The sequence below is a fragment of the Eschscholzia californica genome, unplaced genomic scaffold (assembly GCF_041429995.1).
Source record: "Eschscholzia californica isolate CP2 unplaced genomic scaffold, dmEscCali1.0.p SCAF_1, whole genome shotgun sequence".
NCBI classification, from domain to species: Eukaryota; Viridiplantae; Streptophyta; class Magnoliopsida; order Ranunculales; family Papaveraceae; genus Eschscholzia; species Eschscholzia californica.
Genome location: NW_028238198.1, coordinates 66,214,065 through 66,233,142, shown reverse-complemented (window position 1 = coordinate 66,233,142; position 19,078 = coordinate 66,214,065). Strand labels below are relative to the sequence as shown.

The following is a 19,078-nucleotide window of genomic DNA, read 5'->3' as shown; positions in this document are numbered from 1 at the left end:
TTAGTTCATTATTCGCTTATGCATGAGATTCTGGGGTAGTGTTAGACATTAGATGTCTGAGATTCCGCTTAGAACACTAGGAGACACCATAACCCAACAAGACCCACATGTGATAGGCTTAAAAGGCACACGTGCTCTGAAGGATATATATCCTTGAGGTCTGAAGGTATATCCTTCTGAAGGAATGTCCTTCAACCAAGATGGCAATGTGTATATTGATGGATATGATCCAGTCTGATAATACTTAAAAGATAGAAAAGAATCGGGCTTGAAAGAGAAGCCGGAAAAGGGCAAAAACCCACTTTTTGGTCCAACAAGGGATTCCCTTAAGGGGAGATCCCTGGCCGGCCTAATAAAAGGGGTGGGCCGGGCAGACTAAGCCCATTATGGGCTAGTCTGGCCGGCCATAGCATAAGGAAACCATAATTAGGAAGTTTTAGTAAAATTAAACTCTAACTTTGCTTATCTTTTCTGAGGGACTTTTAGGATTCCTTATTTGAGTAGGACTCTACTAAGGTAATGCCTATATAAGGATCATTTTAGAGTTCAGAAAAGGTGTGGAAATTTCTCAGAAGGAAATCCCTCTCTTCACACAATTATTGGAGAAAGAAGATTTTAGAGAAAATGTTCCCAATCTATCTATCAAGTCTAGAAGAAGGAGTTCTTCGTCTCAACCTTCAAGAAGGTCCTAACTGACTTAAAAGAGGGAGTTTAAGTTATACATTCGGTGTCTTAAGTAGAGGAGTTACACTTGAAGCTCTATATCTTCCGAATACTGGTTGAGATTTAGTTCGTGGGAAAGCGAATCTAGGTATTTTTCTTTCTTCTAGTTCATTGATTTGTTCATGTATAAGATCCTGGATAACTTAATATTAATCATATGATGATTGAGATTCCGCTACCAACACTAGTTAGATGATTAGGTTATGTAAGATACATGTAATTCCCAACAGTGGCATCACGAGCCGTTTGCATGAAACTATTTTTGGCTAGAAAGAACTAGATTCAAACTTAAGATTGATAGATAGAATTGTTCGAATAAAGATTCAGACAAAACTTTGATTATTTTGAATTAGATTTAAACATAATCAAACATGTATTTGAAAGAGTTTCAATGCATGGAATCATTAGCTTTTGATGTTTTTGAAAAGAATTTTCGGAAACTGATCTAACGGATTATAAATTTTGAAAAACAGGTTTCAAAACCATGAAGTTTTGGTGCAAAACAATGAAAAACAACATAACAGTTTTTCCATGAAAAACAGTAGGAAGAAGAAGGAAGAAGTCAGTCGGTTGGAAAGTTTTTTGAAACATAAAAAAAACTCAATGGTCGGACCGGCCAGGACGCGTCCTAACACGCCCCCTCACGTGTCGCGTGATTTTCTTAACACGTCAGCTTTTCAGCCTATCACGTGTGGGCCTAGCTCTAATGCCATGTTCAGTTTGTGATTATATAACTCAAAACCAATTAGATATGAGTGGAGATGACCTATACATTATATTCTTGGTTGTTAGTTACCTCTCTTCTATGTAGGACTATTCTCACCGTCATCTCATCATTTCTCATATTTTAAGGAACCAATGGAAAATCCTGTCACATTTTAGAGTGCCAATAAAGGGAGTCATCTCGACATTAAAGAGATACAAATAAACAAGGACAAACTAAAAAGTCAGGGCCGAAATTGGATTAATTGGTTGCCTCTTCAGGTCAACATCTCATTTTGAGATGGCCCAAAATGCTTGGTGTTAGTGACCTATTTTGGTTGACATATCATCTGCCTGGCTTACGCTATCATTTTTGATAAACTAACAACAACAATTTATTCAAGAAATTATTCAGTGGAAGAAGTTAAACAGGTACACAAAATAACATAAAAAACATCATCACAAACCCAATTAACAAATTCGAGAGAGATTTGTAGAGATCTCGAGATATATATATAGAGAGAGATTAGAACTACTACTGCTGACTGGCAATTACAGCAGTAGCAAAAGAAGGATTAGTAGTAGAATATCCTCCATCAACAATAAGATTAAGACCACTAATATACTTAGCCTCATCACTAACCAAATATAATGCTGCCTCTGCCACATCTTTTGCCCTTAAAATCTTACCTTTTAAAACACCAGCTTCACTAAGTGCCTCCTCTAGTTTCTTAACTCCCACACCTCCTGCTGCCTTTCTCAGTAATGGTGTTGCTACTCCATAAGGAGAAACACAATTAACCCTAATCCCATACTGCCCTAATTCAACACACAAATTCTTCGCCAACCCGACCAATGCGTGCTTCGATGTCGTATAAGAACTCGGGGTTGACCCTCCTTGTACTGATGCAACACTAGCTGTGAAAAGTATGGTTCCTTTTTTAGCAGGAATCATAACCTTAGCTGCATATTTAGCACCAAAAAATCCTCCAACTAGGTTAACATCCATTACTTTCTTGAAATCTTCATATTTGGTATCTAGTAACGATACACCGAAATCCTTCACTATTCCAGCATTGTTGTACATTATATCTACCTTTCCGTACTTACCAACCGTCGTGTCAACTAGGGTTTCAACATCTGTTTCCTTAGTTACGTCACAGTGAACGTAAGAGATGATTTCGCCAGTCGGATCTATTTCTTTACATAGGGTTTCTCCGAGGTTGTCTTGGATATCTGCAATGACAACTTTGGCTCCATGACGAACGAACAATCGTGCTGTGCTCTCACCGATCCCGCTTGCCCCACCAGTTATAATTGCTACTTTACCTTCTAACCTGTTGGCAATGGGAGATTCAGTAGAAGAACTCATCTTGAATGTAATGAAAAAAAAGGAGAAGAACCAATTGACAGTCTTTAATAACTCAATGTGAGATAACACATTGAATATGGTTAGATATATATACAGTCACAAATGAGAGAAGAATAAAAAAGTACGGTTGTGAGGCATAAAAAATCCTATTTGGACATACCATATCCCGCATGAAATACGAAAGATAATTTAACACGGTTTAGATGGCTTCATATATATGTTGGAACTTTTTAGACAATTTTTTTTTTTGGAGAATTCGACTACGATCTACATTAGTCGTTACAAGGCATGATGCATCATGAAGATGTAATGAGCACGATAACCGCCTAATGAAAGAGGCCTAAAGCCCGACAACAAAGAGGCCTAATGGCCGACAAATTATTATATTATTTATAGCCTAAATTACATAGGATAAATCTTGATGACAACTGCTTCCACTGAGACTCGATCCCACGACATCATAGGCTTAAGAGGGGTGTCCAACTGTTACGCCAAAGGGTGGTGGACACTTTTAGACAAATTATTAGTTAAACTATTTTATAAAATTAGAAATTAATTTTCTATTATTTGAATTCGAATTTGATTACTAATAATTGTATCTTTTGATAAACATATATGGATAGATATATCTTTTTGTAAAATATTCAAGTGTGTCTTTTTGTTTTTTTATAAATTAGAGCTTCTCTAAACAAATTTGAAGGTATGTAGAAATTATGTCGGAATCTCCTTTGCCATCTTCAATATGTTCTAATGCTCCTTAAGTGAAATTTCCACAAATTACTTACTTTGTGTAATTTCACAAAGGGTTGTCATATCTTGGAAAGCAAAATTCCTAGTAACCTTCAAGTAATCTCGATAGAGGGGGGGCAAATAATGCTTTAAAGAAAGTGTACCTAGTACACGTTTCAAGCCTCTAATCTAGTAACCTTCATCCCTCTTAATTTGTATTTTCTAACACAATTTCTCTAACAATACATGCATGTCCAATATGCACCCGACAGAGTAGGATTGTTTGTTTTGAGATAAGAGCAAGTCAACTCGTTTTCCTTTTTGAGAAAAGTCAACTCGTCAAATAATTTGTTATATGTCTTCAACTATTTCCAGATGTTATATATGTTATTCAAAGGGGGAATGGACGAAAGGCCCAAAACTGGGCCCAAAATAAGAGCCCAGTCCAAACTCGCCCAAAAATGTAAACCAGGTCCAAAATGTCAGGCCCCCATTTGAAAATACCAAAACGTCCTTCACTTTTTATCAAATTTACGGAAGCTGCCATCAGAAAAATTATGGAATTGCCACTCTGAAAATCCCGGGAATTACCACTCCGTATTTTACTTTCTCTCTCTAATCTTTTACTTTCTCCCTTCCAAATTTATTTAGAGATTTAGCCAATCAATTCCTATTTTCTCTCCAATTTTTAACCACCTTCTAACTAATTTAGAAATTTCTCTCTCCAACTCCTATTTTCTCTCTAATTTCTAGCCTATGTTTGTTTTTAAATTTTCTCCAACACATATTTCTCTCGCTAATCTCAACAAATTTCTCTCTTTAAATTTCTCTCTCCAATCTCAACAAATATTTCTCTTTAAATTTCTCTCTCCAATCTCAACAAATATTTCTCTTTAATTTCTCTCTCCAATCTCAACAAATATTTCTCTTTCAATTTCTCTCTCCAAAAATTCGAAATAGATTCAAATTTATCTTTCTTTTTTTTCCAGATTTATTTCCTATCTCTTTAAATTTAAATTTTCCGGGTTATGTACTGGGAATTTTCTTCTGTACCGGAAATTGTTCTGTGTACTGACCATTTGGTTATGTACCACACATTTTTGTACCGGAAAATGTTTTTGTGTTCTGGAATTTTTATTGTTTATAGGAAATTATCTTATGTATTGGGAATTTGGTTATGTACTAGACATTTTTGTACTGGGAAATTTTCTTGTGTTCTGGAAATTTTCTTGTTTATCGGAATTGTTCTGTGTACTGGGGATTTGGTTATGTACTAGACATTTTTTACCGGGACATTTTCTTGTGTACCGAAAATTGTTCTGTGTAATGGCCATTTGGTTATGTACTAGACATTTTTGTACCGGGAAATTTTCTTGTGTTCTGGAAATTTTACCGTTTACAGGAAATTATCTTGTGTACTGGGAATTTGGTTATATAGTAGACATTTTTGTACAGGGAAATTTTATTGTGTACTGGAAATTTAATTGTGTATTGGAAATTGTTCTAAGTACTGCCGATTTCGTTATGTAATAGACACTTTACGAACTTTTCTTTAGATTTTTCCTATTTTTCCTCTCTCAAAATTTTATTCCTTTTTCATATTTTGCCTCCAGATTTTCTCTCTCCATATTTCCTGTTTTGTTTTCTCTCCATATTTTCCCTCCAGAAAATTTGTATAGATATCGCAATAATATAATCAATTTTGGAAGATTTGTAAAGAGAGAGGAATAATAAATAAGAACAGAAAACTTTTAGAGAGAGAAAGAATAGAAAACTTTGATGTTTTAGAGGGAAAGAAGGAAGAAGGATGCAAGAATTTCAGCCAATATTTCAATAATATGGGCGGGATGCAAGAATTTCGGCCAAAATTTCAAAAATCTTGGCGGGATGCAAGAATTTTTGGCCAAAATTTCAAATTTTGAAAGATATAGAGAGGAAGAAGTTGTTTTGTGAAGATTTTAGAGAGAGAAAGAGACGCAAAAGAGAGAGTTTCTCGGAAAAATTCAAAATTTGGTTGAGAATTAAATGACATTACATTGCAGGGGCAAAAAAGAAAGAAAAAATTGAAAAAGAGTAAATTGTGAGCTGTCCCGACAAAATGACTGGAAACTCATTTTTGGTCGATTTTGGTCTTCTCCCTCATTTACCTCCCAAAAATTGGATCATTTACTCAAAAATCCTTATTTAAATAGAAAAGCCATCCAATATTTTAAACAGAAAACCCATCCACTATTTTTCTGCCCCGAGTATAATATACCGTCAATTGAAAAAAACAATTAATCTCCGGTTTATTATTCGATAAACTTTGTTAAATATTAAACAATTGAGGTAGTGGTGGGACACCACAAAGAAAAAAAAAAAAAAAATCAAGCATTTTACATTTTTTTTTTTTTGTTGAAAATCAAGCATTTTACATGAACATTTAAAATTTGATTAAATTGAAAATAATTCGGGAGATGAATAGAATTATGTATATATATATATATATTATATAAATCTCTCCCCCACCCATAAATGATCTCCACGATTAGTTTTCAAAACAATCATCTTCTCTTTTTGAAAGAATTTTCTTTCCTGTTTCATCTTTTCATTTTAAAATTCTTTATCATTATAAAACCCGTACCCTACAGATACGGGCTATACCTAGTGTGTGTATATATATATATATATATATATATATAGTGAGGTTATCAAGACAGCTTAACCATCTCATTGAGAAAAGGACAGCTTAACCACCTGACTTTTTGACTGAAATGTGTTCATTAGATTTTAGCTTATTTCATATCGCAATGAAATATCTCACAAAAATGACAAACCTAGTCTCCTTAACTTTAAGAATTTGACGAACCGGACCCTCCTATTTTTGTTTGGTGCCATGGTGGTGGTAGGACATGTTTGGAATAAATCTAGGACCCAAACCAACTAGACTAATTAAACAATTTGGTAATTAAACAATTTGGAATTTCGTTTCAGTTGAAATGTTCTAAATAGGCAAAATCGTGACGGTTCAAAAATGACGTAACTCAACTTTGTTTTAAAGTCATAAACTCAACTTACAAGTTACAACAACTGATTCTATTAGAAAATTATAACGCACACTTTCTAGTTTGAGTCTATATATCTTATTTGAATGAACATGACACATATAAACTTTTTTTTTTGATGAGAGAATGACACATATAAACTTGGCATTTGATATTCTGAAAACGTCCCCTCAATTGTGTTGATTTATCATATACTCAATAATACTAGATTAATTTATCATATATTCCATAATAATAGATTAAGGTGCATTTCCTTCATTTGATTGGGTCTCCCTTATCCAAGATTGGGCTATTTTTAGACACGGTTTCTTATCCCTGTGCTACAGTTCAACAAATCTAGAAATTGGGTTGAAGACCCGAGTTTAATTTTTATTTTTTAAACTAAAAAAACAAGATATATTTTTTTGTTAAAAACTTAAATTTATATTTTTTTTGTTAAAAATTCAAATATTTGTCTTTTGTTTGGTTAAAACACTAATATTTTTTTGTAAAGTTGTGGTGATGTATTGCAAAGCTGTTGCAAGGTGTTGCAAATAAAAAAAAATACCTAAAGAACTGGAGACTAAAACAAATTGACTGATCTTTTTTCACCAAAACAAAAAATTTACAGGGAAGTTTGGTCAAATTTCTCATATATATGTTCTAAATTTGAGTTCCCTTATATATTTTGAAGCTTGACCTAATGTAACTAATACCGCCACGGACGGAAGGGCCAATATTAAACAATATTTATAATATTTATCGAGGGGTATCGAGTGGTTAAGTAGTTAATAGTGTTGACATAAACTCCGAAATCCTAGAGGTCTCAGATTTAATTCCTAAAAAAGGTGGAAATCGATGATTTATTGAACAAGAGTTATAGGGTTTATCTCATCTTTGATGAATCAACACCATTATAATGACTTTCATAGTCACTTTACTTGCTGGTCCTAGGAAGACAAGTTGTATATTTTAATGATTTTTATTTATTTTGGAATTGATCAACGAAAAAATAAAAAACCTTTAATTAAAAAAAAATGACCATTCGCATCCAAACCTTTTATCAATTTGATGTGGACTTTAAATACTATTAAATCAATATATTAGGGAGTCATTAGTAAGACTTTTTAACTGAAACTTGTAGTCAGTCAAGGGGCCATGACCCCCTTGGCCTGCATGCAGAAATATCCTTAATTATACCGCCCATGAAACTTTTAAATTCTTCGCATGAATACAAGTATACAATTACATCCCACCCAGAAAATCTTATTCCATAATGTATCAAATAGAGTTGTAAACTGTTGTTAATGTTGTCTTTAAATATACAAATTAGATGAATAGAAGAGGGAGAGGTGATTAAAGGCTTGAAATGTGTGCAAAGTAACTTTCCTTAAAACATTATTTGCTCCTTCTTGATCATTATATGAAGACAATGCAAATTGCTTCTTACGATGTGACAAATTTTAGTGAAATTACACAAAGTAATTTGTGGAGATTTCACTGAAGGACCATTAGAAACACAATATTGATGTCAAAGGTTTTCCGACATAATTTTTACATGTTTTTTCATTAATTTAAAATCTGTTTAGAGATAATCTATCTTATAGAAAACAAAAATACACTTTTCAAGTAAAATCTTTTTACAAAAAGATATATCTCTGCACATAGTTTTATTAAAAGACATAACTAAAATCACAAGGCCCCGAGTCAAGAAGAGTTATAACTCCAAATCTTTCAAGCTTTATTACTTAATATAAATGTAAGTGCCTAAAGTCATTAGTAATAAACGTTTTGGCTCACTGAAGTTCGTCTGGGTTAACCTCGTAGGAGGTCATAGCTTCGAGCTCCACTATCTTCTTTTTCCTTTGTCTTTTTGAAACCTTTGTCTTCTTTTTCCTTTGTTTTTGCTCCCGCTTTCTTTGTCGTTATCATTTTCCATTTTAAATTTTCTTCCTGACTCCTATTTTCTAATCCGATTTTCTTTTCCATATTATACAATATCCCTTTTTCATCTTTCAATTATATATAAATATTTTCTTGCAATGTTCTTTTTAAATTCACTCTTATCTCTCTTCCAGTTCTTCCTTAATTTCTTTACAACATATAGATTATGTGAATCTTTTTTAAGATAAAAGGTCGTTTTATTTGTTGGAATCGGAGCCGATTTTGGCTCGACCCGACTCGTCAAACTCATAAACCGAATACGCCATTGTGTTCGTCTCGTCGAGCTCTTCAATTTAGAGCCAAGAATCACTCGAATCCGATTCCAGATGAATGATAAATTCAAGTTTAAAGTGTGGACGATGATCGGTTGAATTAAGGACTAAATCTACAAAAAGGACAAAGTCAGATTGGGGGCTTTTGAGCAAAGAGAACGCGTCAAGATCTGGACGGTGGGCGTTCCTTCCACGGGATTCCTCCAGATCTGACGGTTGCGCTCTTTCCCGTGTCGGGATAGCTTCGGGATAGTCCAAGAGCGTTAGATCAAGGAGGATCTAACGGTGAGCATCATTCCCGTGTTGGGATTTTGGTGGGATATCACCAGATCTTCATCCAACGACTGATTCTCTTGATCTGTTGGGTGCGCGTCGGGATTCATCTAAGGGTGCACGTTCTGTCCAAGAATTTGACCAAGATCTGACGGTCTATAACCCAACCGACTATATAACTGATTCAGATTTCGTTTCAAGTCCACAAAATGAAGTGTTATGTCCCTTCAACCCAACAGACACATGTATCCATTCAACTCCTATATAAACAACCCAAACCCACTTCATTTATCATCAATCAATTCATTCTCTTCTTCTCTTCTCTTCTCTTCTAACAATTAGAGGTTCTGGTTTGCCTAGAATATCTAGAAGAAAAAGGAAGAAAGAAGTTTTGAGTGAATTTTAACGCGTCTAGAAGATCATTCGCATAAATCCAATAGCTCATATTACTTGCGAAGGTTCGTCCGCTTTCAGAATATAGAAGTACCATCTTAAAACTCTGAAAGGAAAGTCGTTGTATCCCGAAGGCATACACCCTAACGTTTGGTACTGTTACGGGGGTGTAAAATGTCTTAAGGAAAGAGAATTTATTCTCGCCTCGACTACATTAACGTCTATCTCGGTTAATCCGAAAGAAGGAATATTGATAACTCATTATTCTTTAATAGTCTATCTCTTTATAAGTTAGAGAAATTAAACTCTATCTAAATCAAGCCAAGACAAAGAGAAATCGACTTATCGATTGATAACCAGAGGAACAACATTATTAAGACATTTTATATATAACGACCAGAAACACGTGGCACGTTACAAGGAGGTGGATATGACAGATCAGATTGCGTTCGGGCTATATTCGGTCACGAAATGGTGTACTTCCAAGATGTCCAGGTGTACCCCAACGCATTTGGAAGTTCCAACGGGTGAAAATCTGACCCGCCCATATGTCGTCATCAGAGACCTATGTTGCAAATTATATCACTCACCCGCAACACACCATAGCCACCCATCTTAGCAGCAAACGTGATTTGCTATAATTCCCAGATTTATGAGAATTCATATCCTCTTTCCCTCTCTATGATCTCTATTAACAGTAGAGATATCTCTTTCTTTTTTCCCATCTCTATTAATAGTAGAAAAATTTTGAAATCAAATATAGAAGGAAAGCTAGAGACTGATAGAAGAATTAATAGAGAGAGAGAGAGAGAGACATAGCTGGATATAATAGAGAGAGAAAAAGCAAGATCACAAGAAGTCATGAAGATATACCAGGAAGAGAAATCAAAGAAAGAGCTGGACGTTTTCGGATTTAAAAAGAGATTGGAACTATATAAGTTCTAGAGAGAGAGGCTGAACGGGTGTTTACAGAGAAGAGAATAAGATTGAAGGAAAGTTTCTTGGTGACAGTGAATAAAATCAAAGATGATCGGATTTGGCAAGGTTGGAAAGAAGATTGAGAGTGATCAAAGGATATTTTATTTTTAGACAGAGGAATAAGTGATTTTTGGAGGTGGCTTTCTACTTCTCGGCTATAAGAAACAGAGAGCAACAACTGATTGGGGGATCTCGTCTTCGGACTATAACATAGCTTTTTTCTATTCTTCCTCTTCTCCGGGCTTGAAACAGAGAACACTATCATCACTCGGCTTATTATTTTTATCATTTTCTTCTTTTGTTCTTTCTTTTAGTGAGAGAGAGAAACATATTAGAAAGACAGAGTATTGAGAGAAACAGAGAGTAATTTTAGTGAGAGAAAGCGAAAGAGTTGTAGAGAGAGGCAGGGAATCAAGTGAATCATATTTATTTCTTATTCATTATCTCTCTGAATTGTTCTTTGCCAATAGTTGTGAGAGAGAGAGAGAGGGATTAGAAGTTTAAAACAGAGAAGAGAGAGAGAGTAATTTTGCTGGAGAAGAAGACACTGTTTGGTTCAAAATTGTTGCTGGAAAATAATTTTCCACTGTTGCTGAAAAATTATTTTCTTCAGGAGAGCGTTTGGCTTCCAGAGGAAAATCAGTGAGAAAAATCCAATTCTTCCTTCATTTTTCTCACTTAATCGCCTTACTAGTTTAACCTTGTTTCATGGATAGCTAATCTTTTATCTAAGGTTGATGATGAAACCATATTCGATCGTTTAAACGACATATAACTATTTGATGAATTCTTTTGGTCGTACTTCAACGTTTAAGTTGTTTAATTTGTTAAATATGTAATCTTTTCATTGTCTATGCTTTTAGATTTGATGCATCATGCTTAGGTTAAATCCTTTCATAGTGTATACTTATTAGAGTTATTTCCTATTTGGCCCCCAACTTTGTGACCAGCTTCATTTTTGGCCCCTTATTTTTCATAAATTCAAATTTGACCCCTATTTTCATGTAAATGGCGTAACTACCCTTCCTAATTTCAAAATAAAAATATTAAAAAAAATTAATTCAAAATCGAAACAAGCTAAATAAACGACCCAAAAAGAGAGAGAGGTGAGGTGGAAATATTTTTATTTTGAAATAAGGAAGGGTAGTTACGCCATTTACATGAAAATAGGGGGTCAAATTTGAATTTATAAAAAATAAGGGGCCAAAAAGGAAGCTGGTCATAAAGTAGGGGGGCCAAATAGGAAGTAACTCTACTTATTATTTTTTTAGATAATAGTTTAGTGATATATTTTTCGAAACAAACAATTACATTGTTATGCTTTATCGGTTTTAAACGAAAACATCTCCGAGAGTTAAGATAATTTATTATCTGAAATTCTGAGTTATTAAAAGAGAGAGTTAGTCAGTTAATTTTGTGTGTTTAAAAGTGAATTATGTGGTGAATTCAGAAATCCTAGGCCCTCTCCTCCATTGAGTTCTTTGTATCATTTGTATTTATTTTCTTTTAGTTCAGGTATTTTATTGATCACCAAAACCAAATCAATTTCAAAAGAAAGCGTGTTACTTCTAAGTTTTAGAATAAATTTGACCTAGTCTCTGCAGATCGACCCCGGTCTTACCGGGTTTTATGACGCCCGTGCACTTGCGGGTGTACCCTTTTTGGGACGGTCAATTCACTTGCTTTGCATGGTTCTTCCTTATTGTTGTCCATTTCAGAAAGAACAGAAACAATAGGATTTTTAAGAACGTCAATACCTAAGCTAGAGAGAAAATCAAACTTATAAGAAGGGATGAGAGAGATCTTACCTGCTCCAGCCGCTGATGGAGAGACCTTCAACATAAAGCTAGAGTTGCATAAATTGGAGTTTCAAAGGTGATTTATGGCTTTCACACAAAAGAAATCAGTTATAAATCTTCTTCGTTAGTATCGTATCTGATTAATCCATACACAAAAGAAATCAGTTAAGATCAGGTGATTTAGGATTTTCACAGATCTCAATTGTCGAACTAAAATATACCCAAGAAGTTCACAAAAGAAATTCACCAAATCCTTGAGAGGGTTCCAGAGAAAGAGAGACAAGAAAGACGGTCCCTTGGGCGATTTAGAGCTTCTCACATTTATAACGGCCCAAACAACAACAGTCCGTTACAATTACCTCTATTTGTAACGGCCAGAAAACTGTTACGCTCTATGTTTACCGCGGTGAATTTCGTGGTGCCACTATTTGTGTTTTTATAATGGCTGTAATTTTAAGAGTTAATTCCTATATGGCCCCCTACTTTGTGACCAGCTTCCTTTATGGCCCCCAAATTTCTGTAAATTCAAATATGGCCCCCTATTTTCATAGAAATGTCATAACTACCCTTCCCAATAATATATTTTCAAAATAAAATTAAAAACAAAAACCTAAATTCCACCTCACTTCCCTCTCCACCACTCATCTCTCTCCACGTCACCTCTCTCTCCAAGTCAGCACTCTCATGAAGGTCGCCGGCCGAAAAATTTTCCGGCGACCTTCAAACTTAAAAAAAGAAATTTTTTTTTTTTCACTCACCTCTCTCTCTCTCTCCAATCAGCATTCTCATGAAGGTCACCGGCCGGAAATTTTTCGGCCGGCAACCTTCATACTTGAAATATTTTTTTTTTATCACTCATCTCTCTCTCTCTCTCTCTAAAAATTCCGGCGAAGGGGGTTTCCCTTCGCCGGAATCTGGTCTGGTCTGTTGAAGAACAAACCAGATCTGGTCTGTTGAAGAACAGACCGATTTGGTCTGTTCTTCAACCGACCGAACTGGTCTGTTGAAGAACAGGCCGATCTGGTGAGGTGAGTTGGAGAGAGAGAGAGGTGAGTTGGAGAGAGGTGACGTGGAGAGAGATGAGTGGTGGAGAGGGAAGTGAGGTGGAATTTAGGTTTTTGTTTTTAATTTTATTTTGAAAATATATTAATGGGAAGGGTAGTTATGACATTTTCATGAAAATAGGGGGCCATATTTGAATTTACAGAAATTTGGGGGCCATAAAGGAAACTGGTCACAAAGTAGGGGGCCATATAGGAATTAACTCTAATTTTAAAGAGTTGTTACAATTTCCAAAATATGGGCGCGCAACCCAGTGCCAACTTATTTCGTTACTTGTAACGACATTTATTAGGATCGACGTTATAAATAAATACCTATTTGTAACGGCTACCTTAAAGCCGTTACAAATGGTCCACATTTTTGTAGTGTATTGTCAGTCCAAAAATGAGGGATTTGAATTTCTTGAAGAAGTTAAGGAAGTTGATTCGAATGAAGATGAGAAACTTTATGGGTCGGATATCGAGCTAACTGATTTCCTTCATATGAAGATCATTTTCTAGTATTCTGTGAATCTAAACTTGTGTCTAATGGATTGATTAGTAGTTTTATCGAGCATTCTTCACATAAGCTTGTGATTCTCAATCACTTTATTCATGATCCTTACATATTTATATTTGGGTGAAGATGAAGATTCAACTAAATCACAAGTATCTTGATTATACCATAACTCAATCTTCGATCAAATCTAAATATTTGGTTATTCCTATACATAGCTCGTGGAAAAGTTTCATTAAGGGAATACCGATCACCATGACAGCTAAATCGATTAGTAAACTCGAGGCGAGTTTCTTTGCAGTAGAGGAGACTGATGCGGGGAGATTTTCAGAAGATATTTCGACAATCTTAAATATCTAAAAATCTAGGGTTATTTCCCTAATGGCCCCTACTTTGTGACCAGCTTCCTGCCTAGCCCCCTACTTTACGAGAAATACCCATATGGCCCCCTTCCGTTATAACACCGTCACTCTCTCTCCTCCATCATGTTTTCTCTCTCTGCCAAGTCATGCCACATCATCTGTTACACTACCTCATCACCTTCTCCGGCGAGAGTCGCCGGCCGGTCAATTTCCGGCCGGCGACTTCAAACATAAAAAAAAAAAATTTCTCTCTTCCTCTCTCTCTCTCTAAATTTTTTTTTTTTCTTTCTTCTCTCCCTCTCTAGAACTGAGTTCTAGAGATCGAGAGAGAGAGGGGACCTTCAACAGACTGTTGAAGGTCCCGACCGGACCTTCAATAGACTGTTGAGGGTTCGTTTGACCTTCAACAGAGCTGTTGAAGGTCCCCTCTCTCTAGAGAGAGAGAGAAGAAAGAAAAAAAAAATTTTTTTTAGAGAGAGAGAGAGAGAGAGGAAGAGAGAAAATTATTTTTTATTTTTTTTATGTTTGAAGTCGCCGGCCGGAAATTGGCCGGCCGACGACTCTCGCCGGAGAAGGTGATGAGGTGGCGTAACAGATGATGTGGCATGACTTGGCAGAGAGAGAAAACATGATGGAGGAGAGAGAGTGAAAGTGTTATAACGGAAGGGGGCCATATGGGTATTTCTCGTAAAGTAGGGGGCTAGGCAGGAAGCTGGTCACAAAGTAGGGGGCAATTAGGGAAATAACCCAAAAATCTAATAGTCAGGGTCGTGACTGAGAATTTGGAGGCCCAGTGCTGAATTTGAATTTGGGTCTTTCGTACAATAAAAAAAACTACAAATAAAAGATTAATGAAAATGCAAAACGATTTAACAAAAGGTAGTTGAAAACCATAGATGAATCTAAATGTATTTAGTTACTGGAAAAAAAAAATCCGTTTCAAATTCTAAGAATCCACAATCACTTGTGCATAAAGATATATATATGTTTATTATATTTTAGATTGAATGTTTATAACTACAAATACTACACATTTTATATTCTTATAAATTGTAGTTAACATTGTACAACAAAAGGTAGGTAGAAAAAATGAAGATTTGGAGGCAAAGAGACTTGAACCCAGGTCACGAGCATGGAGGATACGATAACTAACAAAATGAGCTAACCAGATTAACATTTTGTTTGCCCAGCTCTATCTATCTATTCACTAATATCTTTGTAATTTATCCCACGCTCATACTGGAAGTTATTGCGCCATTGCCCGCAGTAGAGTAAGTCTATCGAATCACGTAAATATCTTATGTTTTGTGTGATTGTTCATTTTCTTTTGTTGCATGTTTTTTGCCATAATAATTATGTACATTATTCCTATAATATATACACAAAAAGTAAGAATTGGGTCGAATATCAAATTTTAAATTTTTTTGTAATTTAAAAAGACAAGTTATATTTTGTTTGGTAGAATTTTTAAAATTCGGTTTAAAAATCCAAAATTTGTACTTAGTTCGGTTTAAAAATCCAAAATTTTTTTTAGTTAAAATCCAACATCTTTTGCAACTTTTTCACAAGATGTTGTTGCAAACTGTTGCAAAGTTGTTGCAAATTACGATAATATTTGGAGAGAAGTTAAAAAGAATGGGACGATAATTTAGAAACCTAAAATTTATAGGGAATTTTGACTAAAGTCCATAAAAAAAATTTATAGGGAATTATGACCAAATTTTCCCATAAAAAAAAAACATTCATGTATTCACAGTTTTGCAGACCTAGCATTTTTAGCTGTTGAATCTGTCAAGAGGTTTTAAGTTCTATAAACATACTAAAATGTTTTGCTGACCTAGCATTTTTAGCTATTGAATGTGCCAAGAGGTTTTGAATTCTATGATCATACTAAAATTTGGCTGACTATGAAATTCTTGTTAGGTACCCAGTGGGATTTAGAAGGTTGATGTTTTGGAGAAATAAATATATTTTCTGGATACAAAGTTTTGGGTAGGAACAAAAATATTTAGAAATGGGCTTTTTAGTTATTATTTTTGCCTCTTACGCTCCCACCTCCACCATAATTCTAGCGACGTCCACCATTAACTCCGGCAACTTCTGCCATCAATTTCGGTCATTTCCACTCGTTCTCTCTCTCCCTCTCTCTTCTTCTTATTCCTTTTATTTTTCTATTCCCTTTCTTTTTCCCTCTCTTTCTTCTTGATCTCCAAGTTCTGGCAAAGAGGAGAGCCCTTCGCCGGAACCTCGTGTAGATTTGGTGAGTGATTGCAGATCTAGATGAAGCAACTTTCGTCTGAAAACCAGACAGAGGGTTCCGACAAAGGGGAGGGCTCTTTTGTCGGAACTTGGAGAGAAAAAGAGAAAAAGCAAGTAAAGTGATTGAGAGAGAGAAGAGGAGAGAGAAAAAGAGATAGTGGTTGCTGGTCGGCGACATGAGAAAGGTTGTGTTTGGCTAAAAAAAATTTGTTTCTTCATCCTTTGAGATTTTACACCCAAAAAATATTTTTAATTTCTCCATACTATCAACCATTTAGAATTGATGAATTACTTCAATCTTCTCATTATGTAACTCATACACATTTTATGTCGAGAGAAGATTATTAGTCGGCCATCACTAATTATTTTTAATCTACTCTATTCCAATTTAAGTTGTCACTATTTGTACACAACTACAAAAAACGGTCAATAGGAACATAAAATTTTATGTTTGTCCCTCATATATTCGAAGTAGGGACAACAATGAATGGATTCTTACTATTACCATGGTCTCAGAAACTGATAGGACTCAGGTGATTCTTATATCAGTAGTACTTTTACTATTAGCAACACATTTGGGTCATCTTCATAAGAAACAAAAAGCTCCAGCAGTCGATTTTGAACGGATTCAATAATGTAAATTAACATAACATGAATGTTACATTATATTGTCGAAGAAGAAATGTAATCAAAGTATTACCTATAGGAGTGATTTCTCTGAGGTCTTATAGCCGATCTCAGAAATGGGTTGCTCTTATATGTAATACTTAGAGTCTTTGATTTGATTTCTTTGGTGTACTGATTTGACATATAACTTAGATAGGGTTTCTGTAAACCCATCACGAAGAGCTTAAGTGAACTAGGTACACCAATTACAGAAAAATGGCAATGTTAGATCAAACTCCTGATATTCTCGGTGATCGGCAATTCAACCAGGCGACCAGGATGTCAAAACTGAAATGGTACTTATACTAGTCTCTTTTTCTCTATCCCCCTATCTCTCTACGAAAAATGAATTGATTGCCACTTCTGTTTGTTCAACATATGATGATACATTATGCCTAGAACTTATATATATTCAATTATTTTCCATTATTTTTAATGGTATTTCAGTGAACAGTTGTGGCATGCCAAGCGGTTTCAAACATCGTGAAATCTCCACTTGGTCCGGTCAGCCTCGATAAGGTCCCTCTCTATCTCTCTCTGTGTCTTTAGAATTTTGTCTCGTAGATGCAAGCGATATGTTATTTAGATGGTTGAAATATGTACTTAAGTTCTTTTTGGCCACTTATGTTGAATGAAATATATAACCTTGCAGTTTGCCCGTGCTCCATAACAATACCAATATCAGGGCTAGCAGTAATGACCACATCTATGTTTTTTTTGTTGAAAGAAAAAAAGCATGGTTTGTTTGAGAGCAAAGAAGATAATTAGTAATTTAGATCCAATAAGGATTTTGCTTCTAAGATTCGTTTAGATCTAAATTAATGGTTCTAACATTGTTATGTTGCGACAATCTTACAGGTCAAATGAAATTTTTCTTCACTTTGTTCTAAAGAATTTGGTTCAAGAAAGGTTTTTGTTTGATCACTGTGTATACCTCATTTCTTTCTTACAATGAACAAGAAGATACATGCCTAAATAGGCAATACAAGATATGCAAAAATGAAAACATAATAAATGGTTGCCAAAATACATAGTTGTAAATATGTATGAATATTTGATTGACAGAAAATTAGGAACGGGATATATGCAATTTTAGGAAAGAGAGATATGAATCTCAACACTCCCCCTCAAGGTGGAGCGTGTAGATTCCGCATGCCCATCTTGACTAGAAGAAACTCGAGTTAGTTATCCCCCAAAGCCTTTGTGAGAAGATCAGCTATCTGTGTCTTCGTGTCAACGTAAAGCGGCTTTATTTCCTGTGACTCGACTCGTTCCTTGACAAAGTAACAGTCCATTTCCACGTGTTTTGTTCGTTCATGAAAGACCGGGTTATTAGCAATATGTCGTGCCGCATTGTTATGACAGAAGAGAGGTGTAGAGCTATGTTGTCTTGTCTCTAGTCCTTCTAACAACCAACGCATCCACAGGATTTCACTAGTGGCGTTGGCCATGGCGCGATATTTCGCTTCAGCCGAGGAGCGAGAAATAACTGATTGTTTCTTTGATTTCCACGAGATAAGAGCCCCCCCACCCAAAAGAAGAACATATCCTGTCCTAGACCTCCGAGTGAGTGAGCATCCCATCCAGTCCGCATCACAGTATGCTACAAAATCAATTCCTCCTTCTTTCGGGAAGAAAATACCTTGTCCCGGAGATGCTTTTAGGTAGCGAAGAACCCTCATGGCTGCGCCCATGTGTTTCTGCCGAGGGTCCGAGACGAACTGGCTTAGGACGTTTACCGAGTAGGCAATATCTGGTCTCGTGGCTTGGAGATAGAGCAATCGCCCAACTAATCTTCGATATTTGCCAGCATCGACACGAACGTCCTCTTCTCCTTTATCCAGCTTCACATTCTGTTCCATTGGGAAGGTGCATGGTCTACATCCTAGCATTCCACTATCTTCAAGGATGTCTAGGGTGTATTTTCGTTGACTTAGCACTATCCCGTCTTTGGTTCGGGCGGCTTCTATCCCGAGAAAATACTTCAGTGGCCCGAGATCTTTTATGTTAAACTTGTCATTCAGGA

General features: G+C 35.5%; 1 pseudogene across 1 annotated transcript; it reads right to left on the bottom strand.

The window, feature by feature from the left end:
* Positions 1–1,795: 1,795 nt before the first annotated feature.
* On the bottom strand, positions 1,796–2,830 carry LOC147568395 (secoisolariciresinol dehydrogenase pseudogene; annotated as a pseudogene). Its single transcript, XR_015238218.1, has one exon. The product of XR_015238218.1 is annotated as a secoisolariciresinol dehydrogenase pseudogene (transcript).
* Positions 2,831–19,078: the final 16,248 nt, after the last annotated feature.